Source organism: Triticum urartu, chromosome 5, assembly GCF_003073215.2.
Source record: "Triticum urartu cultivar G1812 chromosome 5, Tu2.1, whole genome shotgun sequence".
In the NCBI taxonomy this organism is placed as follows: domain Eukaryota; kingdom Viridiplantae; phylum Streptophyta; class Magnoliopsida; order Poales; family Poaceae; genus Triticum; species Triticum urartu.
In genome coordinates this window covers 35,721,079-35,732,653 of record NC_053026.1, presented here as the reverse complement: position 1 = coordinate 35,732,653, position 11,575 = coordinate 35,721,079, and positions in this window count along the sequence as shown.

The window sequence follows — 11,575 nt, the reverse complement described above, 5'->3', positions numbered from 1 at the left end:
CTGCCGCCCCAAACGCCGCCGCCGTCCGTCGCCATCGCCGCGGCCGTACGTCACTCTCTCGCTCCCGCACGCACACACATACACACACATACACACACACACATACACACACACACCGGCGCCCCCGCCCCGTACGCCGGCGCCCCCGCTCGTACGTACAGGGCGGCGGCGTACGGGGCCGCACGCACACACACACATATACCACACACACACGCATACACACACACATACACACATACGTACACACATATACGTATATACACACACACATGCATACACACACACATACACACACATTTTTTTTATTTTTTTTCTGTTTTTTAGAAAAGTTAATTAGATGATCGAATGTTAGATTAATGTCGAATGTTAGATGAATTAGCTAGCTAGATAGAAAAAATGTTGAACTAGAGATTAGAACTAGTTGAATAATTAATATAACTAGTTTATTTTTAGTAAGAAAATTTAGGTATATGAGATTAGAACTAGTGGAATAATTAATATAACTAGTTTATTTTTAGTAAGAAAATTTAGGTATATGAGATTAGAACTAGTTGAATAATTAATATAACTAGTTTATTTTTAGTAAGAAAATTTAGGTATATGAGATTAGAACTAGTGGAATAATTAATATAACTAGTTTATTTTTAGTAAGAAAATTTAGGTATATGAGATTAGAACTAGTGGAATAATTAATATAACTAGTTTATTTTTAGTAAGAAAATTTAGGTATATGAGATTAGAACTAGTGGAATAATTAATATAACTAGTTTATTTTTAGTAAGAAAATTTAGGTATATGAGATTAGAACTAGTGGAATAATTAATATAACTAGTTTATTTTTAGTAAGAAAATTTAGGTATATGAGATTAGAACTAGTTGAATAATTAATATAACTAGTTTATTTTAGTAAGAAAATTTAGGTATATGAGATTCGATGATCTAATTAAAATATTATTTGTTAATGAGTTTTTCTGTTTATTTAATTTTTCTATATTTTGAGTTTATATAAATGTTAGATTAATGTCGAATGTTAGATGAATTAGATAGAAAAGTTAAATATATAGTAATGTCAATTGAATATATAGTTAGATATATTAATGTCAAATGTTAGATGAATATATATTTGGCTAGATATAGGTGTTTAATGTTTCACCTATATGAACATAGGAAATGTCATCTGACGACGAAAAAGATTTTATTTTGTGCGAACACTGTGAAGACCAGCGCGGCCTGTGCGACCAAAATTTCCTTGTTGATGGTAGGCGCTTCAGCATCAAGCTGGATGAGACATTCGAAGTTGATACAGTAAGTCACTTTGTCAATTATTATTTGAATGCAAAACTTATGCTTCATTTGCTTCAACTTATAATTTTAAATTTTCACTATTCTACTAGCGCATCCCCTGCCATGCAAGAATTTTTGTCTTGGATAAGATAGGTTTTAGTGCTATAGATGATATGGAGGTAAAGAGAGTTTACTTGAAGACGGAGCATGGGTATACTTTCAACGTCAAATTATATAATGGAGACACATACACCCATTTTGAATGCAAAACTTGGCAAGCACTATGCAAGGCTTATGCATTTGAGCCTGATATGGTTATCACCTTTGATATTCGTCCGGAAGATGATATTGAAGGTAATATAGACATCTGGGTCGATGTGCAAACGCCTCCAGTTCTACCATTTGGTGAGTTTTTCTCAACCATGCATGCATATGTTTATGTCTTTCATACAGTTTATTCAAAAATAGTTGACAACTAATTTGTATTGTCAGCTTATTTCGGTTCAAGCAAACATGTCCGGCGCTTGGTAGACAGGACCTACTACTGCCCCGGGGCTCAACTAAACTGCGAGGAGATAAGTCATTATGTTTCATGGCTTGAGGATCTTAATACTGTCAAGACAATTTTTTTCCTAAACTTAGAAATGTTAGTACTCAAAACGTGCGACCAATGGTGATCATATTGAACTACGGTCACATCTATAATCAAAAGATGGTAAGATTTTAAATATTTGTCCTTAATTAGTGCATCTTTGGAATACATTATTTTTGAAGCTAAACTTTCATTGCTTAGTATATTAATTACTATACGATGTTGTTCAACAGGGACTTCCGATGACAGTTGTGCCTCAGTGGATCGAGACAAAAGGTCGCATGTCAATGGTTAGCTTACGACCAAGATTTCCTACATTGCACATGAGTGCATTCAGGATTTCTAAAAGCGAAGAATGCTTAATAGTGAAAGATTGGAGCAAAATTGTTAACGATCGCAGAGAAGTACTAGGGGGCAGTAAGGAGAAGCGCAACCCAAGATTAGGAGACAGATTCATCTGCATGCTCCAGTATGATGAATCAGGAGAGCTATACATGTTCTATGCTATTCTACCTGAGAGGAAGCAGCACGATCAGTAGCTACTAGTTCATGCTCTTAATTAGTACTTGTCTCATGTCCGTATCCTGAACTTCGATCTTGGTGACGATTATGTTGAACTTGATGATATCTTTGCTTCTGTTACAAAGTGAATGTTTCCTCTTTAAGCTAGCCAGCATTGATGATGATTAGATAGCTAGCGCGGTAATGACTATGATGATTAAATAGTGGTAATTAGACGACTACGATGATTTTTAGCTAGCTAGAGTTTAATTATTTATTAATATGCGATGATGATGATGATGACGACTACAACTCATTATAACGTAAAACAATCCTAAATTTAATTGATAACACAAATTTAATTGAAAAATACAAAATAAAACAAAAACCCACAACCATTTAGTACCGGTTGGTGTTACCAACCGGTACTAAAGGGCTCCCGGCCCCCGGAGCTGGCTCATGCTACGTGGTTCCCCTTTAGCACCGGTTCGTGCTGAACCGGTACTAAAGGGGGGGGCCTTTAGTGCCGAAAGGTTAGTGCCGGTTCCATAACCGGCACTAAAGGGCCTTACGAACCGGTGCTAATGGCCCGTTTTCTACTAGTGTTCTGCATCTACTACTATTACTCCACTCATCGAACGCTATCCAGCATGCATCTAGAGTATTAAGTTAAAAACAGAGTAACGCCTTAAGCAAGATGACATGATGTAGAGAGATAAATTCATGCAATATGAAATAAACCCCATCTTGTTATCCAAGATGGAAACGATACAATACGTGCCTTGCTGCCCCTTCTGTCACTGGGTAAGGACACCGCAAGATCGAACCCAAAGCTAAGCACTTCTCCCATGGCAAGAACTACCAATCTAGTTGGCCAAACCAAACGGATAATTCGAAGAGACTTGCAAAGATAACCAAACATACATAAAAGAATTCAGAGAAGATTCAAATATTATTCATAGATAGATTTGATCATAAACCCACAATTCATCGGTCTCAACAAACACACCGCAAAAAAGAAGATTAAATCGAATAGATCTCCACAAGAGACGGGAAGAACTTTGTATTGAGATTCAAAGGGAGAGAAGAAGCCATCTAGCTACTAACTATGGACCCGAAGGTCTGAGGTAAACTACTCACACTTCATCGGAGAGGCTATGATGATGTAGAAGCCCTCCGTGATGACGGCCCTCTTCCGGCGGAGCTCCGGAATAGGCCCCAAGATGGGATCTCGTGGATACAGAAAGTTGCGGCGGTGGAATTAGGTTTTTGGCTCCTGTTCTGATCGTTTGGGGGTACGTGTGTATATATAGGAGGAAGAAGTACGCCAGAGGAGCAACGAGGGGCCCACGAGGCAGGGTGGCGCGCCCTAGGGGGGGCGCGCCCCCACCCTCATGACCGCCTATTCTGTTCTTGGAGCAGGGTCCAAGTCTCCTGGATCACGTTCGGTGACAAAATCACGTTCCCAAAGATTTTATTCCGTTTGGACTCCGTTTGATATTCTGTTTATCCGAAACACTGAAATAGGCAAAAAAACAGCAATTCTGGGCTGGGCCTCCAGTTAATAGGTTAGTCCCAAAAATAATATAAAAGCAGAAAATAAAGCCCACTATAGTCCAAAACAGTAGATAATATAGCATGGAGCAATCAAAAATTGTAGATATGTTGGAGACGTATCAGGCATCCCCAAGCTTAATTCCTGCTCGTCCTCGAGTAGGTAAATGATAAAAAGAGAATTTTTGATGCGGAGTGCTCCTTGGCATAATTTCAATGTAAATCTTCTTAATTGTGGTATGAATATTCAGATTAGAAAGATTCAAGACAAAAGTTTATATTGGCATAAAAATAATAATACTTCTAGCATACTAATAAAGCAATTATGTCTTCTCAAAATAACATGGCGAAAGAAAGTTATCCCTACAAAATCATATAGTCTGGCTATGCTCCATCTTCACCACACAAAGTATTTAAATCATGCACAACCCCGATGACAAGCCAAGCAATTGTTTCATACTCTAACTTTTTCAAAACTTTTTCAATCTTCACGCAATACATGAGCATGAGCTATGGATATAGCACTATAGGTGGAATAGAATGGTGGTTGTGGAGAAGACAAAAAGGAGAAGATAGTCTCACATCAACTAGGCGTATCAACGGGCTATGGAGATTCCCATCAATAGATATCAATGCAAGTGAGTAGGGATTGCCATGCAACGGATGCACTAGAGCTATAAATGTATGAAAGCTCAACGAAAGAAACTAGTGGGTGTGCATCCAAATTGCTTACTCATGAAGACCTAGGGCAATTTTGAGGAAGCCCATCATTGGAATATACAAGCCAAGTTCTATAATGTAAAATTCCCACTAGTATATGAAAGTGACAACATATGAGACTCTCTATATGAATAACATGGTGCTACTTTGACGCACAATATATGAGACTTGCTATATCATGGTGCTACTTTGACGCACAATATATGAGACTTGCTATATCATGGTGCTACTTTGAAGCACAAGTGTAGAAAAAGGATAGTAGCATTGCCCCTTTTTATTTATTTTCTCTTTTTTTGGGCCTTCTTTTTTTCTTTGGCCTTTTTTTGGGACAATGCTCTATTGAATGATGATCATCACACTTCTATTTATTTACAACTCAATGATTACAACTCGATTCTAAAACAAAGTATGACTCTATATGGATGCCTACGGTGGTGTACGGGGATATGCAATGAATCAAGAGTGACAAGTATGAAGAAATTATGAACGGTGGCTTTGCCACAAATACTATGTCAACTACATGATCATGCTAAGCAATATGACAATGATGAATGTGTCATGATGAACTAGATGGTGGAAAGTTGCATGGAAATATATCTCGGAATGGCTATGGAAATGCCATAATAGGTAGGTATGGTGGCTGTTATGAGCAAGGTATATGGTAGGTGTATGATACTGGCGAAAAGTGCGCGGTATTAGATAGGCTAGCAAAGGTGGAAGTGTGAGAGTGCGTATAATCCATCGACTCAACATTAGTCATAAAGAACTCATATACTTATTGCAAAAATCTAGAAGTTATCAAGGCACAGTATTACACGCATGCTCCTAGGGGGATAGATTGGTACGAAAAGACCATCGCTCGTCCCCGACCGCCACTCATAAGGAAGACAATCAATAAACAAATCATGCTCCGACTTCGTTACATAACGGTTCACCATACGTGCATGCTACGGGAATCACAAACTCTAACAGAAGTATTCTTTAAATTCACAACTACTCAACTAGCATGAATTTAACATTATCACCTCCGTATCTCAAAACAATTATCATGCTTCAATCTTTTCTTAGTATTCAACACACTCAAAAGAAAGTTTCACAAATCTTGAATACCAAGCATATTATTATTAAGCAAATTACCATGCTATTAAGAGACTCTCAAAATAATTTAAGTGAAGCATGAGATATCAATAGTTTCTTTAAAACAAATCCACAACCGTGCTCTAAAAGATCTAAGTGAAGCACATAGAGCAAAATTACTACGCTCAAAAGATATAAGTGAAGCATATAGAGTATTCTATGAAATTTTAATTTATGTATGGCTCTCTAAAAAGGTGTGTACATCAATGACGATTGTGGCATACTAAGACACAAAGACACAAATAATACAATACGCTCCAAGCAAAACACATATAATGTTGGTGAATAAAAATATAGTTCCAAGTAAATTACCGATGGAAGTGGATGAAAGAGGGGATGCCTTCCGGGGCATCCCCAAGCTTTGACTTCTTGGTGTCCTTGGATTATCTTGGGGGTGCCAAGGGCGTCCCCAAGCTTAGGCTCTTGCCACTCCTTGTTCCATGATACATCAAAAGAATTCACCCAAAACTTGAAAACTTCACAACACAAAACTCAAAATAGAAAACTCGTGAGCTCCGTTAGCGAAAGAAAACAAAAGACCACTTCAAGGTACTGTAATGAACTCATTCTTTATTTATATTGGTGTTAAACCTAATGTATTCCAACTTCTCTATGGATTATAAACTATTTACTAGCCATAGATTCATCAAAATAAGCAAACAACACACGAAAAACAGAATCTGTTAAAAACAGAACAGTCTGTAGTAATATCTAGCTAGCGTAAGATATGGAACCCCAAAAATTCTAAAATAAATTTCTGGACATGAGGAATTTATCTATTAATCATCTTCAAAAATAATTAACTAAATAGCACTCTTCAAATAAAAATGACAGCAGTTCTCGTGAGCGCAAAAGTTTCGGTTTTTTTACAGCAAGTTCAACAAGACTTTCCCCAAGTCTTCCCAACGGTTATACTTGGCACAAACACTAATTAAACACAACCAAAACAGAGGCTAAATAATTTATTTATTACTAAACAGGAGCAAAAGGCAAGGAATAACAATAAAATTGGGTTGCCTCCCAACAAGCGCTATCGTTTAACGCCCCTAGCTAAGCATAAAAGCGAGGATAGATCTAGGTATTGCCATCTTTGGTTGTCAATTCTTCAATTAGGCATCTACCATCTTTAGGAATTTCTTTCTTTTTATTAATGATCAAACTTTTAGGCACAAGATCGAAAAATTCATTTGTAATAAATGGTTCCTTAATGATAGGAAAAAGATTGGGATGAACACTTATAGATTTAAGATCCGCAGTTTCCTTACTAGATGATTCACCCTTATCTTTTAGAAACATACATAAGCTTGGCAATTTTAGTAGGAGGACTTGGAGTATTCTTTACAGAAGAAAAAGCGGTTCCCAAATTTGTAATGATACCCTCAAGTTTATCAATTCTCGTAGAATCTAAGTTCATTCTCTCATTAACTATGGGTTCTTTTTCCTTAATATTTTTCAAAGTCATTCCTACCTTAGATCCATATTGAGTAATTTGATTGTGGATCTTTTTATCTAGATTTTCAATTGATTCAACAGTAGCAACTTTATTTTCGATAATTTCAAGTCTTTGCATAACATGCTCCAAAGTTAACATGGTTCCATTAACCAAAAGAGGTGGTGAGCCAAATAAATTTAGCATAGCATTATAAGAATCAAAAGTATGGCTACCCAAGAAATTCCCTCCGGTAATGGTATCAAGGATATATCTATACCAAGGATTAACACCTACATAAAAATTGCGAAGAAGAACTAAGGTAGATTGTTTCCAGGTAGATCTATTTTGAGCATTGCAAATTCTATACCAAGCATCTTTTAGATTTTCTCCCTCCCTTTGTTTAAAATTTAGAACTTCACTCTCGGGAGACAACGGAGAAGATATGAGACTAGTCATGATGGTAAGCAAACAAGAGCGAATGAGCAAAGGAGGCAAATAGAGAGGGAGGATAGGGAGAGAGAGACGGCAAATAAAACGACAAGGGTGAATGGGGGGGAGGGGAACGAGAGGCAAATGGCAAATAATGTAATGCGAGAGATAGGGATTCTGATGGGTACTTGGTATGTTGACTTTTTGCGTAGACTTCCCAACAACGGTGCCAGAAATCTTCCTTGCTACGCCTTGAGCTTGCGTTGGTTTTCCCCGAAGAGGAAGGGATGATGCAACAGAGTAGCGTAAGTATTTCCCTCAGTTTTTGAGAACCAAGGTATCAATCCAGTAGGAGCCCACGCTCAAGTCCCTCGTACCTGCACAAAGCGATAGCTACTCGCAACCAACGCGATTAGGGGTTGTCAAGCCCTTCACGGTCACTTACGAGAGTGAGATCTGATAGATATAATATTTTTGGTATTTTTGGTATAAAGATGCAAAGTAAAAAGTAAAGGCAAAGTAAAAAAGCAAAGCAAGATTAAAGTAATGGATATTGATATGATGAGAATAGACCCGGGGGCCATAGGTTTCACTAGTGGCTTCTCTCAAGAGCATAAGTATTCTACGGTGGGTGAACAAATTACTGTTGAGCAATTGACAGAATTGAGCATAGTTATGAGAATATCTAGGCATGATCATGTATATAGGCATCACGTCCGCCACAAGTAGATCGAAATGATTCTGCATCTACTACTATTACTCCACTCATCGACCGCTATCCAGCATGCATCTAGAGTATTAAGTTAAAAACAGAGTAACGCCTTAAGCAAGATGACATGATGTAGAGAGATAAATTCATGCAATATGAAATAAACCCCATCTTGTTATCCTCGATGGCAACGATACAATACGTGCCTTGCTGCCCCTTCTGTCACTGGGTAAGGACACCGCAAGATCGAACCCAAAGCTAAGCACTTCTCCCATGGCAAGAACTACCAATCTAGTTGGCCAAACCAAACGGATAATTCGAAGAGACTTGCAAAGATAACCAATCATACATAAAAGAATTCAGAGAAGATTCAAATATTATTCATAGATAGACTTGATCATAAACCCACAATTCATCGGTCTCAACAAACACACCGCAAAGAGAAGATTACATCGAATAGATCTCCACAAGAGAGGGGGAGAACTTTGTATTGAGATTCAAAGAGAGAGAAGAAGCCATCTAGCTACTAACTATGGACCCGAAGGTCTGAGGTAAACTACTCACACTTCATCGGAGAGGCTATGATGATGTAGAAGCCCTCCGTGATGACGGCCCTCTTCCGGCGGAGCTCTGGAACAGGCCCCAAGATGGGATCTCGTGGATACAGAAAGTTGCAGCGGTGGAATTAGGTTTTTCGATCCTGTTCTGATTGTTTGGGGGTACGTGTGTATATGTAGGAGGAAGAAGTACGCCGGAGGAGTAACGAGGGGCCCACGAGGCAGGGGGCGCGCCCTAGGGGGGGCTCCCCCACCCTTATGGCCGCCTCTTTTGTTCCTTGGAGCATGCTCCAAGTCTCCTGGATCACGTTCGGTGAGAAAATCACGTTCCCGAAGATTTATTCCGTTTGGACTCCATTTGATATTCCGTTTATCCGAAACACTGAAATAGGCAAAAAAACAGCAATTCTGGGCTGGGCCTCCGGTTAATAGGTTAGTCCCAAAAATAATATAAAAGTGGAAAATAAAGCCCAATATTGTCCAAAACATTAGATAATACAGCATGGAGCAATCAAAAATTATAGATACGTTGGAGACGTATCAGGCGGGAGGAGGAGCTGTGGAGGGCGGCCATGCTGGAATGGATCTTTTCGAAACGCGCTCTGATAGATTCTCGCTGAGGGGAGGATGGTGTGGATCGGATCTAAGAATCCCTATCCCTTTAATAGACAATTTATTTATCTGGCTCGGGGGGCAAATGTAAAAATGCCCTGGCGCCTCGTATTCATTCGACGCATGGAAGATAGCCCTTATTGGGCACAGAAGCCAAGAGGTTCAACATTTATGGGGCCGGACACTGCTTACAAACACATGGAAATTGGAGAAGAACCCGCCTTGCAATGCCGAAGACAATACTGCGTGCCGGACTCATCGTCATTGATGCCTGGTTCGGGGGCTACTAAGGGAGTCCAGGATTAGGGGGTATCCGGACAGCCGGATTATATCCTTCGGCCAGACTGTTGGACTATGAAGATACAAGATTGAAGACTTCGTCCCGTGTCTGGATGGGACTCTACTTGGCGTGGAAGGCAAGATAGGCAATACGGATATGTATATCTCCTCCTTTGTAACCGACCTCGTGTAACCCTAGCCCCCTCCGGTGTCTATATAAACCGGAGGGTTTTAGTCCGTAGGACAACATACAATCATACCATGGGCTAGCTTTTAGGGTTTAGCCTCTCTGATCTCATGGTAGATCAAATATTGTAATACCCATATTATCAAGAATAAATCAAGCATGACGTAGGGTTTTACCTCCATCAAGAGGGCCCGAACCTGGGTAAAACATCATGTCCCCTGCCTCTTGTTACCATCCGCCTAGACGCACAGTTCGGGACCCCCTACCCGAGATCCGCCGGTTTTGACACCGACAAATATCTAAAAGTTATTGATGTGTCCCCAATCAAATCTTTGTTTTCCAAGATGAATCTTGATAATGATGGGACTGAATATGAGCCACCTTTACCTAGAAGGCGTTCCAAAAATTCGGAGTCTTTAGATCTTGATGTGAAATTTGGTAAAAGTGGGAATGAAGAAGTCAAAACGTTAGATATCAATGAACCCACTATTTTGGATTTCAAGGAATTTAATTATGATAATTGCTCTTTGATAGATTGTATTTCCTTGTTGCAATCCGTGCTAAATTCTCCTCATACTTATAGCCAAAATAAAGCTTTTACTAAACATATCGTTGATGCTTTGATGCAATCTAATGAAGAAAAACTTGAGTTGGAAGTTTCTATCCCTAGAAAACTCTATGATAAGTGGGAACCTACTATTAAAATTAAAATTAAAGATCATAAATGCTATGCTTTGTGTGATTTGGGTGCTAGTGTTTCCACGATTCCAAAAACATTGTGTGATTTGCTAGGTTTCCGTGAATTTGATGATTGAACTTGCACCTTGCGGATTCCACTATTAAAAAACCTATGGGAAGGATTAATGATGTTCTTATTGTTGCAGATAGGAATTATGTGCCTGTAGATTTTATCGTTCTTGATATAGATTGCCACCCTTCATGTCCTATTATTTTTGGTAGACCTTTCCTTAGAACGATTGGTGCAATTATTGATATGAAGGAAGGGAATATTAGATTCCAATTTCCGTTGAGGAAAGGCATGGAACACTTCCCTAGAAAATAGATTAAATTACCTTATGAATCTATTATGAGAGCCACTTATGGATTGCCTACCAAAGATGGCAATACCTAGATCTATCTTTGTTTTATGCCTAGCTAGGGGCGTTAAACGATAGCGCCTGTTGGGAGGCAACCCAATTTTATTTTTAGTTTTTTAGTTTTTTGCTTCTTTTTAGGAATAAATATTTGATCTAGCCTCTGGTTAGACTTGTTTCTATGTTTTAATTAGTTTTTGTGCCAAGTTAAACCTATAGGATCTTCTTGGATGATAGTTATTTGATCTTGCTGAAAATTCCAGAAACTTTATGTTCACAAAAACAATTGTTAAAATTACCAGAACATGATATGATATTGATTCCAATTGCTGATGATCAAAAACAAATTTTCTAGGTCGTCCTATTTTGGTGGAATTGTTTGATTTGCATAAGTTTGCGTTAGTTACAGATTACTACAGACTGTTTTGTTTTTGACAGATTCTGTTTTTCGTGTGTTGTTTGCTTATTTTGATGAATCTATGGCTAGT